Here is a 20051-nt window from a genome sequence, read left to right on the forward strand (position 1 = left end):
CAGAACCTAAAAGTTAAAAAAAAAAGAGCGTGTTCTTTAATTTTTATAGTTGTATGTTTCCCAAGTTTCTTTGAGTCATTATTTCTAATTTCATTCCGGTGTGGTTCGGGAACATATTCCGTCTATTTTTAATCTTGTAAATTTATTGAGGCTCATCTTATGGCTTAACATATGGTCTATTCCGGAGAATTTTTCATGCGCATTTGAAATTATTTGCTGTTGATGGGTAAATTGTTCTAGTAGATGTAGTTGGTTTATGATGTTGCATATTCCTTTTTAAAATCTATTTATTTATTATTATTATTATTATTATTTTTGAGATGGAGGCTCACTCTGTCACCCTGGCTGGAGTGCAATAGTGCGATCTCGGCTCACTGCAACCTCTGCCTCCCTGGTTTAAGCGACTCCCCTACTTCAGCCTTCCAAGTAGCTGGGATTACAGGCATGTGCCACCACACTCAGCTAATTTTTGTATTTTTAGTAGAGATGGGGTTTTTGCCATGTTGGCCAGGCTGTTCTCAAACTCATGACCTCAGGTGATCCGCCCGCCTTGGCCTCCCAAAGTGCTGGGATTACAGGCTTGAGCCACTGTGCCTGGCCTGATGTTGTATATTACTTTGAAATGTTGGCTTGGACAATCTTGGATATATTACATAATTGCAATTATATAAAAATTCTCAGCGAAATATTGTGAGGAAACATAAAGATTTTAATAATTACTTCTACCTAGTGAGACTATGGATGACTTTCCCTCCTTATTCTATTTCTCTGTATTTTTCAAATTTCTTGTGATGAGCATATATTTTCAAATAATGATAAAATAAACTCCAGTTTATGAATCAGTCAAGGTAGAAGAGTACATCTGGGAAGGCTTTCTGGAGGAGGTGATAAAATTGTGGTAAGATTTATCCAGACATACTTGTTACCATTCTGAGCATTGTGCAAACAGCAGGTCCTCTGTAGCTGTTTTCTGAGTTGAAGATAACAGCTTTGTGAGGATGATTTGAATTTCCATCTGTTCAAATATTAAATATAAATATAAGGAGTTGACTGGTTACTTTAGCTTTCACACTAAACTTGTAGACTTTGGGCAGCTCATAAGTAAAATATCAGAAAAAAAAATCCCTGAGAATTAGAATCCTCAATCTTTGAGATTAATTTTCTAATATATGCCAATAAGTTTTTTTGCTGTTGCTTATTTTAGTATTTGGCAGCTCCATAGTCAATATTTTTAATTTTATATTGGAGGAATCTTAATGAAGTAAAGTTTTGCGAAGTTTTGTTGGATGTATTTTGCTAGTTGTTCAACACATTAGGTCCTTTTAAGTTCCCACTGTATGAAATAATTATGCTTAATTGTTTGTGATTACATTAGAGAGTAACAAAAACATTTATTAGTTTATATCCACATTTGGTCTAAAGATTTGCAATGGATTGAAGAAGGTAGGGTTATTTCCTATAACTTCCGAGAACTTCTTTAATGTACATTTTGCAAAGCTTACAGAGTATGGCTCTGCTGTGATTTTTAACAGCTCCCTTTTGCCCACAGCCAGAGTATCTGTGGAATCAGCATTTCTTGTACTACAGCTGGGTTGTACATTGTAGTGCCATCTGCAAATAGACTAATAATATGTGAGGCGATGCCAACTTTTATGCCTTATAATTTGGGATGATTCTCATCACAACTGTGAGTGGCTCTATTGTGAAAGCAAAAGGAACAAATAGATTATAGTCTCACTTTGCTGTAGACCGCAGTCTAGACTGCAAAATTTATCTTAGAGCAAGCTTTAGTTTCCTTACACAGATAAATAATCACCTAAAATACAATTCTCCCAAATCATATTTTATTTCTGAAGATATATTCCCTCCAGGGAGCTTCTAATGCATGATCACATTTATGCTGTTTATGGTAGTAAATTAAATTAAAATTTCTTTTATTTGTGTCTGCCAACTTTCTGTTCCTAATGTCTGCTGTGTTGGAGAGTGACAGGAGTCTATAAGACTGTTTGTGTTGTTGTATCTCTATTGAGTTAGAAAAAGAGCAAAAAATAGACATTTTTCTATTTGCTAAAATGCATAGTGATAATCCAAACAAAATAAAATCTATGAGGATCCCATCTTGCCCCATTCTCTTGCTGCTGTTAAGATTTTCAATGATTTTTTCCCTATTCCTTTTTCTTTGATCAGATATTGAAGTCAGAGTGAGAGTTTTGGATTTAATGAATTTCAGACAAATGGTTATATGCCTAAGGAAGGTAAAGGACAAGTTCTTTTTCTTCCCTTTCAAATTCTCATGGTATCTGTTTTACTTACACAAGTGTGTGTGTGTGTGTGTGTGTATTTGCATGAAACTAGAAGGACATGTACACGGTTTAGTTGAAAATATTGGGCCTGCAATTTTATTCTTTAAAAATAAAGAATAAAAGTCTCTAAAAGTTTATCATATAAATTTCTTTCAGTTGTTAAGTGTGAGTTTCAGGATACCAAGAGGGCTGCTCCACACACAAAAAACTGATGGTTATGTCTACATTAAGTTTTAAGACTGAATGTGTCAATTCAAGGGCTGGAGGAGACATAGAGGTGTCCTGGGCAGAAGAATGATCCTATGTACCTTCAAACTTGAGATGTTTAATCAAATTTATTGAGAAGGAATGCTGATCATTCTGCCCTTGGTTTGTTTAGATCTGGCCCCAGACTTGCAAATTATACTTGGCACAGCAAAGATTCTGCAATGAATCAGATCAGCCTCTTTTGCTTTTAGTGGAAAAGGGAACGATAATATGAAAACACTTAGGTAACCACCACACAAAATTATAAAAGTGTTTAATATTTGGACATAATTGCTATATTCCCTCTTCTTCCTCTTCTTCCTCTTCTTGCTTTTTTTCTTTCTTAAAAAAGTAAAGTATCATATGAAAGTGAAGGCCTATATATTTCCCACTTTCCCCAGTGGCAACACTATCAAGAATTTGAGCATCCATACATTTATACTTCTATGAATCTGTGAACAATATGCAATGCTGCTGTGTGTTTTTGAAGTTTACATGAATTACAGTACGTTTCACTCAATACTCTGTAACTGGCTCTTTTCTCTAAACATGTTTTCAAGCTTTACCCATGTAGATCCAAGTGGCTAATTAATTTTAACTGCTATTTAGTATTCCATTGTGCAATAACACCGCACACAATTTATCTACTCTGATTGATGGGTATTAAAGTTTTCCACTTTTTTCACTATTACAAGCTATTACTGCATTGCTCCTAATAATTAACCATTTAATATGATAATTGCTGATGATTTTTGGTAAAGACCCTTTCGGATTAAGAAAGTTCCCTCATGGGGAAGGGAGACAGGGAGGGTGACAAGGGCTGAAAAACTGCCTATTGGGTCTTTGCTGAGTACCTGGATGATGGAGTCATTCGTACCCCAGCCCCAGGGTCACAATACACCCATGAAACAAATCTGCACATGTACCCCCTGAATCTAAAATAAAAGTTGAAATTATAAAATAAAAAAAGGAAATGTCCCCTCTATTCCTAGTTGGCTAAGTGTTTCAAACTCTTCTTACAGTCAGTTTTATCTTTCTACTTGGGGGTTTTCCTCCCAAATGCAAAAAGCTTATCACAAATGTTCCTTCAGATTAGATATAATAGTCTGTCTGAAACAGAGATTTCATAAATTCATTTCATTATGTTTTCCTTGATGTTTCAGTTCTCCTGGTTGATTGGTGCCCTGGAAAGCTGCCCAAATAACCCATCTCTGCATTTGCCTCTATCAATTTGGGAAGTCAACCATTAGAGTATTCTTTCAGTATCTAGTTTAAGAACTAGCTTATAAGTTAAACAAAGACTTCTATTTATTTTATAAGAATTCTTAAATTTTGGGGGTAGGAATATTCTACCTAAAACAATGCTTAGCTTAAACAAAAGGGGAGCTCTCATAGAACAAAATTGTCATCACAGACTGAGATATTTTGCTCCCTAAAGCAAAACTGCTACTTACTTGGACTTAGTATACTATTTTAAAATTAACTGTAAAAACACATATCAGACCTGAATTTAAAAGGTAGTCTTACTGTAAATACAAGAAAAACCAGATATTAAATAAGTAAGGTAAAATAACAGAATGAAATTACATATTTACTATATCTTCAGTACATTTTGTGCTGCACAATGCACTTGCAATTATGTAAAGCATTCTGTGTGTGCTATTTAATAATAAATAATTGTTGTTAATTTGAGAGAACTGAAAATAAGAATTGCATAGACAGTAAATATATTACATTTTCTCTTTGGAAGCAGGTGACACTTCCTGTGGCTGCCGTTTCAGCAGTCCCCACTGTATGGCAGCAGCAGCCTGCTCAATCCCCTAGTATCCACAGCATTCAACATGGCATTCTTTCCCTTTCTAGGAGCCAGAAAGCCTGTGATTATGTGCATTATGTGATGGAAATAAGGATGGTATTTAGAGTAAGTCCCTCCAAATACAGCATTGTATAGTCACAGTGATATTGACGCATGTATCATGCATATATATATCCTTCTAATTTCCTTTTCCCCCCAAAATAAGTACATTCTTCTATCTCTTTTTTTTTTTTTTTTTTTTTTTTTTTTGAGACGGAGTCTTGCTCTGCCACCCAGGCTGGAGTGCAGTGGCCGGATCTCAGCTCACTGCAAGCTCCGCCTCCCGGGTTTACGCCATTCTCCTGCCTCAGCCTTCCGAGTAGCTGGGACTACAGGCGCCTGCCACCTCGCCCGGCTAGTTTTTTGTATTTTAAGTAGAGACGGGGTTTCACCGTATTAGCCAGGATGGTCTCGATCTCCTGACCTCGTGATCCGCCCGTCTCGGCCTCCCAAAGTGCTGGGATTACAGGCTTGAGCCACCGCGCCCGGCCCATTCTTCTATCTCTACAGACAACTGTGTATGTACAAGTAACCATCTTATATCAAATCCACTAGAACATGAGCCAAGATATTGTCAGATATTAAACAATATGAGAAACATTGCCACTCAGAGATGCTGCTAACTACCACTTAGGTAAACAGAAACGTCAGTTTGTGAATGCTTTTCATATTCACTGCAACATTACTTTCTAAGGTATGCGACACTGAAGGAATGTACTCACACTTGTGTAATGGCTATGAAGCTGCCATATTGTGCACACTATTCTCATTGATGCTGGCTGATGTTCAGAGATGGCTAAGATGCAGAATATTTCCAACCTGTATTGGTGGCTCAACCCATAGTTGAAATGGCTTGGGCTTTCCTAAGATAAACAACTGTGGAATCAGGCCTGGCATTAGGGTCTTTATTTAAGAAGACACCCAGATCTGCTTTAGGAGCCCTCTGCCTCATATATTCCTTCCAATGGTGAGCCCTGATCTTCGAAATCACAAAGATTAGCAATGACTTACTATCTTTCTGGAGAGAAGAGTGCTTTAATTGGGTTAAGTTTAGTTATCAACTTAATGCTTTTCAACCAGAAAAAGTTGCATTTTCCCAGTCATAGGGACATAGTAGAGTGTGCCAGGTGTGTGGCAAAGCACAGGAAAATGTATGTGACATACTTTCTTGGTAGATCACATTTGGTCATTGAGTAATATAAAACATTGCTGTTAAGTTCTTACAAATAGACCTGGAATAGAATGCAACATTCACGTGAATTTTATGACAAAACATGAATCTTCAATTAAGTTTCCTGCTTGCAACAGACTGCTTCTTACCTTACAACTTCCAGATGCTCTGGGGCCATAATTTTCTCTCTTCTACCTTAGTAGACTCCTAGGAAATTTGGGAAGTACCAAGTTAGCTTGGATTTATTTTACATAAGCAACTACCTGTAATCTATAGTACAGATAACAGTGGCAAAGAAACACAGGAGGAATAAGTTTCAAATGGCAGGTTGGTATTTAGGAGGACAGGGTCTTGCATGGCCCTAACAGGGCACCATATGAAGAGTCTTTGGCCAGAAGAGACAGTATAAGGGACTGGCTGCCTCAAGAGGTCAGTGGTACCATGTATTTCCCAATTTGCTCATGAAATGCTTGGGACTGTCTTTTGTCTCTGAACCTCTAACTCTGGTATTTTTTCTGCTTGCTTTGGTTACCTCCCTAACTAAGTGACTACCTAACTGCAAAGGAGCCCATACCATCTTAAATGTGAATACTTAGCATTTGTATTCCTCCAGTCTAGGTCCTAGTTATTTAGGATGGTCCTGCTCAAGTCTCAAGGCTTAGATTCAGAGAGGATTCGAGATACTCTGGCACACACCCTTTTTTTTTTTTTTTAAGACACGTTCTCACTTTATCACCCAGGCTGGAGTGCCGTTGTGCAATCTCATTTCACTGCAGCCTCAACCTCCTGGGCTAAAGCGATTCTCCCACCTCAGCCCCCCAAGTAGCTGGGACTACAGGCACTTACCACCATGCCCAGCTATTTTTTTCTTTGTATTTTTTGTAGAGGTGAGGTTTTGCCATGTTGCCTGGGGTGGTCTTGAACTGAGCTCAAGCAATCCACTCGCCTCAGCCTCCCAAAGTGCTGGGATTACAGGCGTGAGCCACTACGCCCGGCCTGGCACACCCTCTAAAGCTTCCCATCTGAACTCCTTCCCATGGCCTGCCAAGCCCTCCATGCTCTGGCTCCTGGGTGCTCCTCATTTCCCGCCACTCCCCAACTCTCCTGGTGACCCAGCCACACTGGTCTCCTTGCTGCTCATCGGACACATTGCGGCGTTCCTATCTCAGGGCCTTTTCCTCCCTGCTCCTTCTTCCAGGAATGCTCTTCTCACAGGTTTGAGTTTGGGTTGCTCCCTCACTTCATCCACACCCCTACTGTAATGTTATTTCATCAGAGAGATCCCCCTACCCTCCTTTTCTGGCACCCTCACTGCTACTCACTATCCTTTTACCTTGACTTATTTTTATTTGTAGCCTTTGTCACTACCTACCATATAACGTATCTATTTATTTATCTGTTTATTGTCTGCCTTCCCTTTCTTCCCCACCACACTATAAAATCCATTAGGATAAAATCATTGTCTTCTTCAACACTGTATCACCAGGACCACAAAGTACCTGAATTATGGTCAGTGCTCAAAAGGGATTTGTTGAGTGATCAACTGAGCTCTGTCATTTTACACATCAGATACTGAGGTCAGGTGAGGTATAAGGAGAGCAGGGGCAGTGAGTGGCAGGAGCAGTGGTTTCCCCTCTGACTGCTCCCACCATGCCAACCATTTCTATTTCTGAGCATGACTAGAACTCACTATCCATACCCCGTCACCCCATACCTGACTGTGTACTGCCTTGTCTTAGTCTCAAATCACTTCATATGTGGCATTTGCCACCCTTGGCATTTTTGTATCAAAAGTAATGTTTGCTTTAGTGGGATCTGACAAACCCAGGGTCCCCAAAGACCACTAAGCAGTTGCCGGCACTGAGTTTTAGAAACGGCTGGCTAGTTTTATTACCAGTTAATAGCATTTGTATTTGTGCTTTTGCAAATAACCATGAGAAATCAGTCATCAGGCATGAGTGGTATGAGAAAATTACAGACAACGTCCTAAAATATGGGCTGGGGATGAGGACTGTGGTTCAGTAACTGGATCAAGTGTGTGAAGACTCAGGGGAAATAATTTACATTGGGTATATGCTGTTCAAGAAGGACTAAAATTCGGAGCCAGATGCTACTGCATCTCCTCCTCCCCCACCAAACACACACATTCAAAGGGCTATGGAGTGCACCTTTTTTATTTAAGGAAAATTATCCCATTTTATTCATCTTACAAATATGAGGAATGGCTGTGTTTTTAGCAGTGCCTACGAAATCACAAGTCTTGGGTCTCTGAGAGATACTTTCTTATGGGGTTAAGAGGAATCAGGATGCATAAACTTGAATCCTGCCTCTACCATTTACTTGCTGTAAGAGCTTGGGCAAGTTATGTAAAGCTCTCTCTGAGCCTGTTTTCTATCTGTTAAATGGAAATAAAAATGATACCAGTTGCATGGGTTGTTGTTGAGAGTAAATAAAGAACTGCTGGTAAGGTGCTTTTCACATTACCTGCCAAGCAGAAAGGGCTCAATGCATTTTAAATAAGTCAATATATATCCCTGAGTAAAGCAGGGAGGAACCAGTCAAGCCAATGACTTCCCTGTTTTCAAACCACCCTGCTTGTCCTTCCAGAGGAATAAGACCAAATTCCTGGGGATTTTGGTTCACTCCTTGGTCAGCAACCCTGCAGATTTATTTTTTCTAGTCATTTCAGGCTCTTTGTCTAATGATGCCAAGTTACCTGGCTTTATGGTGAGTACGAAGCTGAACGCAAACTGCAGAAGCTCATCGGGCCAGGTGACAACCTGTTCCCACCAAAGCCTTGGAAAGTGAAAGTGGCTGTGAAGGCAAAGGTGCCACCTGGTCTTTCCCTAGGCAGAGCAAGACCCCAAACTGATCCTTATCATGAGATTCTGGGTACTGAGGTGAACTTAGGCTTGCAGCTCTGCAGTGAGCTTGGAGCCCAACTCTTTGAAGGCAGATTTCATGCATGCTTTGTGTGAAGTATTTTGAGAAAGTAGATGTATTTGAAGATGTTAATTTGGGCAGAGGAAATTATCCTCAGGTAATGCTGGGTGCACTGGTGGGAGTGGGGCCAAGCACCAGCTACTGCAGATAAATGTGCTGGCTCTGATCTCTGGTACCTCTGTTGAGTGACAAGCTCTTACAGAAACAAAGGAAGCGGCGGTATAGCAGGGACAGTCCCTTGTAGGGACTGTAAATGGCTGAGACTGCTACCATCTGCTCTTCTTGATTCAAATATTTAACGGAAGGTTGAAAACACAGAAGTTCCCATGAAATTACCAGTTTTTTCCGGCGAACTTAATTTCTGTCAAGGAGAGGGAGGGGTCCCTAGCGTTAAACGTCTGCTTTTCAGTTTTCGAGACTGCCAGGAGATGGCGCCAGGGCTTGGTTCTTAATGGGTTCCTTGGAGCACCAAAGAAAAGACACGCTCGGCGTGGGCATGGAGGCCTCCGTCTCGGCGTTTCCATGTAACTCTTGTTTCTCAGGAAATCTGAACAGAAACCCTGGCCTTGGCATTCCTTGGGTTAAATGGGCTTCTCTTTTCATCTGGCCTGGAATTGACTTTCTGGTCATGGCGCCCTACATTTTCAGTCATCGATTCTCCTCAGAGGGTGGCACAGCTGATGTTGTCTCTGGACATATGCTAATAAGAAACCAGAGAGAGCTTGGAGAGGGATTTTGAATTCATTAGAACTTTCCAGCGTGTTGCATAAAAAATAGAAAGTAGAGGTCATGTTATTTGGGAAATAGTAGACGTTTTGTATCATACCTTTTTTTTTTTCCTTCTTTTCAGACCCTTTTCTCTGATCTGTTGCCCTCAGCCCAGAAAACAGTATCGCTGATGCCAGAGATTACAGCACGTTCTGCTAGGAAGTGTTTACACTTCAGGGCTGAACTCCTAGCATGATTAATAAACATCACCACCACAACATAAGAATTACTGAGCATGTGGTACCTATCAGCTCATTTAACCCTCACAGCAATCTGGCATATGTCCTTTATGATGTACTTTTTTCAGGCTAGAAAACTGAAGCTTAGGTTCAATAATTTGCCTAAAGTCATTCAACGTGTGAGCAGAAGAGTAGGGATTGAAACTCAGACCATATGACTCCAGGCCCACGAGGTTGCCCCCGGCACCTCGTTACCTTGGGGGTAACGGGGCACCCCAGAGACGGTGCTCAGTGGTTCCAGGTAGCTTGGTGTGCAGAGAGGCACCCAGGTATAGAGATGTGGGAGTCATTTAGTGTTCACTGGGGACTTAGCACTGTGTTATGTCCCGTGGCTTCTCCCAACACAGTGTGCAGAATCCAAACTTCCGAGGCCTGCAAGATCTGAGCTCTGTTCCCCTCTCCTATCCTGCTTGATCACCCTCCAGGCATATTTCTCCTTCCAGAACTTGCCAAGCCCATTTCTGCCTCAGGATCTTTGCACCTACTGACCCTCTGACTGGAGCTCTCTTCCCTCAACTCCTCACTGGCTGGCTCTTTTTCCTCAGGACTCAGTGCAGACAGCCCTTTCTCACCCCATGACATAAGGAGGCTCCCTCTGCCTCAGGGCCTCCTGACTCTGTCACTGGTTTATTTCCTTTATCGCACTTATAAGGATCTCTAAGTGTCTTCTCAGTCGGTTAGTTGGTTTGTTTCCCTGGGTATTGTCTATTTTCTCTCATTGGAAAGTAAACTCCATGAGGGGATTGGACAGTCTGGTTCATTGCTGTATTCCTGGAACCTAGAACATGCCAGAAACAAAGGAGGTATTTAATAAACATTTACTGAATAAATATGATGGGGGGATGTGATAAAAGCAGCAGGAGTTGTGGTCCCACCTGTCAGGAGGCTCACAGGACCACGGGAGAGCCCAGGCTGGCATGAAACAACTGAAGATCAATCATGGCAAAGGTGGTGGTGGCCCAGAATAGTGGTTATGAAAACAGATTCTAGGGCTTACCCACGTTGGGAGGCTGAGTTAGAAAGATGGCTTAAGCCCAGGAGTTCAAGAACAACCTGGGCAACAAAGTGAGACTCTGTCTCTTCAAAAAATAAAGAAATTATCCTGGTGTGGTGGTGTGCCCCTGTAGTCTACCTGGGAGGCTGAGGTGGGAGGATTGATTAAGCCCAGGAGGTTGAGGTTGCTGTGAGCTGTGATTGTACCACTGTACTCAAGTCTAGGTAACAGAGTAAGACCTTGTCTCTAAAATAAAATAAAATAAAAATAAATAAATCCTGACTCCAGTACTCAGTGGCTGTGCGATCTTGGCCAAGTTATTTAGCTCGTTCATGCCTCACTTTCCCCATCAGTAAGTTGAAGATAATAATATTAGTAATATTAATACCCACTCATGGAATTGTTTAAGGATTAAATGAGATATATATGAGTGCTTAGAATGGTGACTGGCACATAGTGCTCTATAAATATTTTTTAATAAAGGTATAATTAGGCAGAAACATATGGCTTTAGAAATTCAGAAAAATGAAAATGCCAGTGTTTGGGAAAGCGCTGCTTCTTGGAGGTGGTTGGAGTTGGATTGAGGAAGACAGGGAGTCTGAGGGGATATATGCACTTGCTCTGGTCCCTTGTTTCTATGTAGATATCTATTCAAGAAGAATTTATTGATTTATTTTTTGTTCAATGAATATTTATTGAGCATTTATTATGTGTCAGTACCTAGGATGTAGCAATAAAATGGTAAACAGTACAAAACGAGTTTCATTGATTTTTAAATTTTTTTCTTTTTTGTGAGGAAGATGCTCTTTTTTTCTCATTCTTGAGTTGGATTCTTGACTTGTATACTTTCAGGAAATATTAAGCATGAGCAAAAAATGGTTAGTAAATCATCCCTCCCAGCCCCATCCCCAAAATATGCTAAGAATTTATTATATATAATGGGAGTTTTTAAAAAAACATTAGTATTGTTTGGACTTAACATACAGAATGATGCTTTAGAAAACCATAGCCTCTCTTCTTCCTCCAGCTACGGTCTTTCCTGTCCCAGTTAGGGTACAGGTTCTGAGATGAACCTCGACTGGCTCTAGGTGACTCTGCTTGAGAGAAGTTCAAATTCCTCACTCTCTCCTCTTAGTTCAATTCAACCAACATGCATTGAGAGCTAACTTTATGCAAGGCAGACACGCGGGTTTAGAGAGGGTAATAAAAATGACATCCTTAATAACAGAAGCATCTAGAAGAAGTTTAGAATGAATAGTGGCCGAGGGCCTGCAGTGCAGCGTAGGGAGCGGACAGGAACCACGGTGGGAGCTGGAGAGGAACAGACAGAAGGCGCAGGCCCAAGACAGGACTTCATGCCACAGAGTGAAACTGGCTCCCGGTCCCCAGGTGGAGGGTGGCTTTGAGAGATGAGATGACAGTGCCTAAAAACAGCAACAACGTTGAAAACACAGTGAAATGCTCATTTTTGTCAAGGGAGGGTGAGTTTTAGAGAAGGGCTTTGTGCATTTTCAACAAGGTGGGAGATAAATGGAAAGAAGCCTTCTCTTGGCTCTAAAGACAACATCAAAGCTTCTCTATTGATCCAAGGGAAATAATTACAGCGATATCCCGAGAGAGTCAATGGACTCCCAACATAGAATTCCACGTCTGATTTATGCAATCTCCCCCATTCCCAACACATGGCCTCGGGACACAGTGGCAAATAATAACATTTAATTAAAACACATAAAACAGAAGCATCCATGACAGCCACGTCAAAATCAATATAATGCTAATTCCTAAAGATTGTGCTTGCATGAGGGCCAGGGGGTCAGCAGCAAGGGATTTCACGACAAAGAAACTTTGTGAAAGGGAGCAGACTTCCATTTCCTGTGGCTGGAGTTACAGACCTCAGAGATCCTATAGCTGAAATCCTTCACTGTACAGAAGATAAACCAAGGTCTAGAGAACTGAGAATTTCATAATAGAAAGAGTCAGTAGTGGCCTAATAATCTGACTTTTAGGCTTGTGTTCTTTGTTCCTGGGTCACTGTCCCTTTAAGTCTCAGAGTTATTGGTAGGAATGCCCTCTCTCACTTCAGATGGAGTGGCCAAGTCAATGGAAGAAAGCCACCCATCAGTGGCACAGGTGTCTCTAAAGCTCACAACACATGACACCTTCCATGCCTGACTGCATCTCAACAAAGGTTTTTAATTGGCAGCCTGCAGTGTGACGTTGTTTCTAAGTTTAATTGCTTCTTTGTGCCTGCAGGTCCCCTTCCTGTCACTTGGATTTGGGCAGAGAGCTCACAACCTCAGCTGCACAATCTGCTTCCTCAGAGGACAAGGAGGCCCTCATGGCCCAGATGAAACGGCAAATGAAACAAATTCCCCTTGAATTCATGTAGAACATAATTCTGCAACAAACAGAATTTCCTTTTCATCCCAATGAGATCAGTTGGGTGATAAACGTTAGAAACTGAGTAGGTTGCATGGGTTAAGATTCCATGGTGTTTTCATCAGTTCCCAGCTCTTGGTCTGAAATTTGGGCACAGAGTTCTGGAAACTTTGACTTTTCAAGAAGTTGCTTGGCATTGTTCTCTTTTACTAAAATGGAAAATGGGAGATGCTTCAAGTCTTGATTGCCTTTGTAGTCTTTGATTGGTAGATCTTATCAAATTGCAATTGTGGATAATGTTTGGGGTTGCAGAAACGTGGGACTGAGGTGGTTGTGGAAGTGTAGACTCTAGGATGGCTGATTTCTACTCGGTAGCAGACTCTGTCTGAAAATGCTAACTTCACGCTTGCTCACAGACTGGAGAACAGGCAACATGGCCTGTGCTCTTCTGGTTATTTGGTTCTCTACTGACTGCCTGCTGTGTGAAGGTGTTGGGTAGATGGTGTCACTGTGCTGGCAGTCTTACAGCATAAGCAAACAGATACCTCCTTTTAAGAGCTATTGGATTGGTGACCATAGAAAACTGGAAGTGCTTGGCAAATCTTGTCTAAATCAGGATTCTCCCAAACTTTCTAAATAAAGGGGCTTGGGGTGCCAATCTGGTTCAAAGGGGGACAACTAGGGAACTTGTTCTGCAACAGAGTTTGCATAATAATTTAAACTACCATTTATTGAAAATTTATTTTGCAGTGAGCGTGCTTCATTTAATCTTCAAAACAACCCTATGATGGATGTTTTATTATTAACCTTACTGTGCTGATTTCCAGTTGAGGCATGGTGAGTAACTTGCCCAAAGTCATACACAGGTGGTGAAGAAAGGACTCAGGCCAATGTAGTCTTACTCCAAAATCTATACACTTGTCCGTTATACAACCCTGCCTTTTAGTTGTGAGCATGATGTCTATTACTTAGATGTGATGCTTATTTGGGGTGGCTGATGGAGATGATGGGGGTGGTACACTTCTTCCACCCAAACTACTTGTCTGAAGGTTTTTAGCTGCATGTATTTACTCTGGAGAGCTTAGTCTGTAACTGAAAACAGGATGAATCCAAGCAGGTCTGCTGGTGAACCAAGAACCCGCTGGAGCTATCAGTGATGAAATCAGGGAGAAGAGCTAGGTGCCAGTATCCTATAGTCAGAGTTTAATTAATAGCACAGGCACTGTCTACCAAAGAGGTACAAGCTAGCCAGCAGAGTGGTAGAGAGAGTTCCTGGCATGTAAATAATTATTTTTTCTCTATCTTTGTCACAGAGAAAGACATATTTCAAGGGAACTTTGTTCAGGAACCTTAGAAGGACCTGTTGAGGCTGTTCCTCTCCTTGTTTTAATAGTTGAATCAGACTGAAGAGAACATTTGTGGCTAGTGCTGCAGAAAAATCACCAATGGCTGAAAAAAAAATCAGCTGAACAGCTTTTGGTATCAGGATAGCTGTTGGACCTGGAGCTCTGGATAAACTTTAAGGGTGATAATGTCAAATTAGGAGATTCACAGATTTAATTCTATTGAAGGAGAGAACCCTTACTGGATTAACCAGTCTTTGAAAAAAGTTGACTGGTGACAAAAATACCTAATTGTAGATTTGCAAAAATGTTTTATTTATTAAAATGATGCTAATGAGATATAAGAAAAAATATTTACAAAGAAGAAATTCCTTCATTCATTCTACAAATAATAAAGTAGCTACTATGTGCCAGACATGGTTTAGGCACTTGGGACTCAGCAGTGAACAAAACAGACAAAAGTAGCTGCCCTTGGGGAGCTGACCCCCTAGCACGGGAGGCAGATAGGCAAGGTAATAATTAAGTAAAGATAATTAAGTAAAGTACATAACTAGTATATGAGAAGATGGTAAGTGGTATGACCAGAAAGAAACAGAGTAAGGGGGAAAGAGAGTTGAGGCAGAGAAAGAGGTAGATTTCTAACTTGAAAGGATGGCTGAGATAAGCCTCTTTGAAAAGGTACCAACTGAGCAGAGACTTGAATGAGGTGAGAGTGAGGCTTGGAATATTGATGGGTAGGATGTTATGGGCAGAGGCAATGGCATGTGCACCCGCCCTAAAGTCAGAAAAGTCCCCTGTGCCTGGGGAGATGGGGTCAGGGAAAGAGTAGGCAATGGTGAGGTCAGAGGCAATGAAGACCAGGGCATAAGTGAAATGGGGGCCCTTGGAGGGTTCCATCAGAGGTGTGAGATAACCTGACTTTGTATTTTAAAAGGTTTATTCTAGCAGCCTTGGTCGAGGAACAGGGGACAAGCAGGGAGACCAGTCAGGAGGCTCATACTGTCATCCAAGGGAGAGAAAATGGTGGCTGGGACCAGGGTGGTAGCAGTGGAGATGGTAAAAGGGACCAGGATTCTGGATAATCTTGAAGTTACAGCCATTATAATTTCTGAGGGATTAGATGTGGCAGATATAAGAAAAGGAAGAGTGAAAAGGTAATACCAGCTGGGTGCAGTGGCTCTCGCCTGTTATCCCAACACTTTGGGAGGTTAATCACTTGAGGCCACGGGTTTGAGACCAGCCTGGCCAACATGGCAAAACCCTGTCTCTACTAAAAATACAAAAATTAGCCAGGTGTGGTGGTGCATGCCTGTAATCCCAGCTACGTGGGAGGCTGAGGCATGAGAATTCTTGAACGTAGGAGGCGGAGGTTGCGGTGAGCCAAGATCACACCACTGGTCAAAAAAAAAAAAAAAAAAAAAAAAAAAAAGATTACTCTGGATTCCTGGGCAAGATGGAATAGGAACAGCTCTGGTCTACAGCTCCCAGTGAGAGCAATGCAGAAGGCAGGTGATTTCTGCATTTCCAACTGAGGTACCAAGTTCATCTCATTGGGACTGATTAGACAGTGGGTGCAGCCCAAGGAGGGCAAGCCAAAGCAGAGTGGGGCATTGCCTCACCCAGGAAGTGTAAGGGGTCAGGGAACTCCTTCCCCTAGCCAAGGGAAGCCGTGAGGGACTGTGCCTTGAGGGGCAGTGCTATCTGGCCCAGATACTATGCTTTTCCCACTGTCTTTGCAACCCACAGACCAGGAGATTCCCTTGGGTGCCTATACCACCAGGACCCTGGGTTTCCAGCACCGAACAGGGCGGCCATTTGGGCAGACACCAAGCTAGCTGCAGGAGTTTCTTTTTCATACCCCAGTGGCACCTGGAATGCCAGTGAGACAGAACCTTTCACTCCCCTGGAGAGGGGACTGAAGCCAGGGAGCTGAGTGGTCTTGCTCTGTGGATCTCACCCCCACAGAGCCCAGCAAGCTAAGATCCACTGGCTTGAAATTCTCGCTGCCAGCACAGCAGTCTGAAGTTGACCTGGGTTGCTCGAGCTTGGTGGAAGGAGAGGCATCTGGCATTACTAAGGCTTGAGTAGGTGGTTTTCCCCTCACAGTGTAAACAAAGCCACCCTGAAGTTCAAATTGGGTGGACCCCCTGCAGCGCCATACAGCCGCTGTAGCCAGACTGGCTCTCTAGATTCCTTCTCTCTGTGCAGGGCATCTCTGAAAGAAAGGCAGCAGCCCCAGTCAGGGACTTATAGATAAAACTCCCAGGGTGGCTGTCGGCACAGCTTCAGCGGACTTAAATGTTCCTGCCTGCTGGGTCTGAAGAGAGCAGCGGAGCTCCCGGCACAGCGCTTGAGCTCTGCTAGAAGACAGACTGCCTCCTCAAGTGGGTCCCTGACTCCCATGCTTCCTGACAGGGAGAAACCTCCCAGCAGGGGTCGACAGACACCTCATACAGGAGAGCTCCGGCTGGCACCTGGCAGGTGCCCCTCTGGGACGAAGTTTCCAGAACAAGGAGGAGGCAGCAATCTTTGCTGTTCTGCAGCCTCTGCTGGTGATACCCAGGCAAATGGAGTCTGGAGTGGACCTCCAGCAAACTCCAGTAGACCTGCAGAAGAGGGGGCTGACTGTTAGAAGGAAAACTAACAAACAAAAAGCAATAGCATCAACATCCACAAAAGGACAACCAGGCAAAACCCCATCTGAAGGTCACCAACATCAAAGACCAAAGGTAGATAAATCCATGAAGATGAGGAAAACCAGCACAAAAAGGCTGAAAATTCCAAAAACCGGAATGCCTCTTCTCCTCCAAAGGCTTGCAACTCTTTGTCAGCAAGGGAACAAAAGTGGATGGAGAATGAGTTTGGCAAATTGGCAGAAGTAGGCTTCAGAAGGTGGGAGATAACAAATTCTTCCCAGCTAAAGATGCATGTTCTAATCCAAGGCAAGGAAGCTAAGAACCTTGATAAAAGGTTACAGGAACTGCTAACTAGAATAACCAGTTTGAGAAGAACATAAATGACCTGATAAAGCTGAAAAACACAGCATGAGAACTTCGTGAAGCATACACAAGTATCAACAGCCAAATCAATCAAGTAGAAGAAAGGATATCTGAGATTGAAGATCAACTTAATAGAATAAAGTGTGAACACAAGATTAGAGAAAAAAGAATAAAAGGAACAAACAAAGTCTCTAAGAAATATGGGACTGTGTGAAAAGACCAAACCTATGTTTAATTGGTATACCTGAAAGTGACGGGGAGAATGGAACCAAGTTGAAAAACACACTTCAGGATATTATCCAGGAGAACTTCCCCAACCTAGCAAGACAGGGTAACATTCAAATTCAGGAAATACAGAGAATGCCACGAAGATACTCCTTGAGAAGAGCAACCCAAGACACATAATCGTCAGATTCACCAAGGTTGAAATGAAGGAAAAAATGTTAAGGGCAGCCAGAGAGAAAGGTCAGGTTACCCAAAAAGGAAAGCCCATCAGACTAACAGCAGATCTGCAGAAACCTTGCCAACCAGCAGAGAGTGGGGGCCAATATTCAACATTCTTAAAGTAAAGAATTTTCAGCCCAGAATTTCATATCCAGCCAAACTGAGCTTCTTAAGTGAAGGAGAAATAAAATCCTTTAGAGACAAACAAATGCTGAGGGATTTTGTACCACCAGGCCTGCCTTACGAGAGTTCCTGAAGGAAGCACCAAATATGGAAAGGAAAAACTGGTACCAGTAACTGCAAAAACATACAAATTGTAAAGACCATCAACACTACAAAGAAACTTCATCAACTAATGGGCAAAATAACCAGCTGGCATCATAATGACAGGACCAAATTCACACATAACAATATTAACCTTAAATGTAAATGGGCTAAATGCCCCAATTAAAATTAATACAGACTGGCAAATTGGCTAAAGAGTCAAGACCCATTGATGTGCTGTATTCAGGAGACCCATCTCACATGCAAAGACACACATAGACTCAAAATAAAGGGATGGAGGAAGATTTACCAAGCCAATGGTAAAACAGACTTTAAACCAACAAAGATCAAAAAAGACAAGGACATTACATAATAGTAAAGGGATCAATGCAACAAGAAGAGCTAACTATCCTAAATATATATGCATGCAATACAGGAGCACCCAGATTCATAAAGCAAGTGCTTAGAGACCCACAAAGAGACTTAGACTCCCACACAATAATATTGGGAGATTTTAACACCCCACTGTCAATATTAGACAGATCAATGAGACAGAAAATTAACAAGGATATTCAGGATTTGAACTCAGCTCTGGACCAAGTGGAGCTAATAGACATCTACAGAACTCTCCATGCCAAATCAACAGAATATACATTCTTCTCAGTACCACATAGCACTTATTCTAAAGTCAACCACAGAATTGGAAGTAAAACACTCCTCAGCAAACACAAAAGAATGGAAATCATAACAACCTCTCAGACCATAGTGCAATCAAATTGGAACTCAGGATTAAGAAACTCACCAAAAACAACACAACTACATGGAAACTGAACAACCTGCTCCTGTATGCCTTCTGGGTAAATAATGAAATTAAGGCAGAAATAAATAAGGTCTTTGAAACCAATGAGAACAAAGACACAACATACCAGAATCTCTGGGAGACAGCTAAAGCAGTGTTTAGAGGGAAATTTATAGCACTAAGTGTCCACAGGAGAAAGTGGGAAAGACCTGAAATTGACATGCTAACATCACAATTAAAAGAACTAGAGAAGCAAGAGCAAACAAATTCAAAAGCTAGCAGAAGACAAGAAATAACTAAGATCAGAGCAGAACTGAAGGAGATAGAGACACACAAAACCCTTCAAAAAATCAGTGAACCCAGGAGCTGGTTTTTTGAAAAGATTAAGAAAATAGACTGCTAGCCAGACTAATAAAGAAGAAAAGAGAGAAGAATTAGATAGACACAATAAAATATGATAAAGGGGGTATCACCACTGATCCCACATAAATACAAACTATCGGCAGAGAATACTATAAACACTTCTATGCAAATAAACTAGAAAATCTAGAAGAAATGGATAAATTCCTGGACACATACACCCTCCCAAGACTAAACCAGAAAGAAGTTGAATCCCTGAATATACCAATAACAAGTTCTGAAATTGAGGCAGTAATTAATAGCCTACCAACCAAAAAAAGCCCAGGACCAGATGGATTCACAGCTGAATTCTACCAGAGGTACAAAGAGGAGCTGGTACCCTTCCTTCTGAAAATATTCCAAACAATAGAAAAAGAGGGACTCCTCCCTAACTCATTTTATGGGGCCAACATCATCCTGATACCAAAACCTGGCAAAGACAACAAAAAAAGAAAATTTCAAGCCAATATCCCTGATGAACATTGATGTGAAAATTCTCAACAAAATACTGGCAAACTTAATCCAGCAGCACATTAAAAAGCTTATCTACCACGATCAAGTCAGCTTCATCCCTGGGATGCAAGGCTGGTTCAACATATGCAAATCAATAATCATAATCCATCACATAAACAAAACCAATGACAAAAACCACATGATTATCTCAATAGATGAAGAAAAGGCCATTAATAAAATTCAACATCTTTTCATGCTAAAAACATTCAATAAACTAGGTACTGATGGAATGTATCTCAAAATAATAAAAGCTATTTATGATAAACCCACAGCCAATATCATACTGAATGGGCAAAAGCTTGAAGCATTCCCTTTGAAAACTGGCACAAGACAAGGATGCCCTCTCTCACTACTCCTATTCAACATAGTATTGGAAGTTCTGGCCAGGGCAA

This window comes from Rhinopithecus bieti, unplaced genomic scaffold (genome assembly GCF_001698545.2).
Source record: "Rhinopithecus bieti isolate Rb0 unplaced genomic scaffold, ASM169854v2 scaffold_18354, whole genome shotgun sequence".
Taxonomy (NCBI): Eukaryota; Metazoa; Chordata; class Mammalia; order Primates; family Cercopithecidae; genus Rhinopithecus; species Rhinopithecus bieti.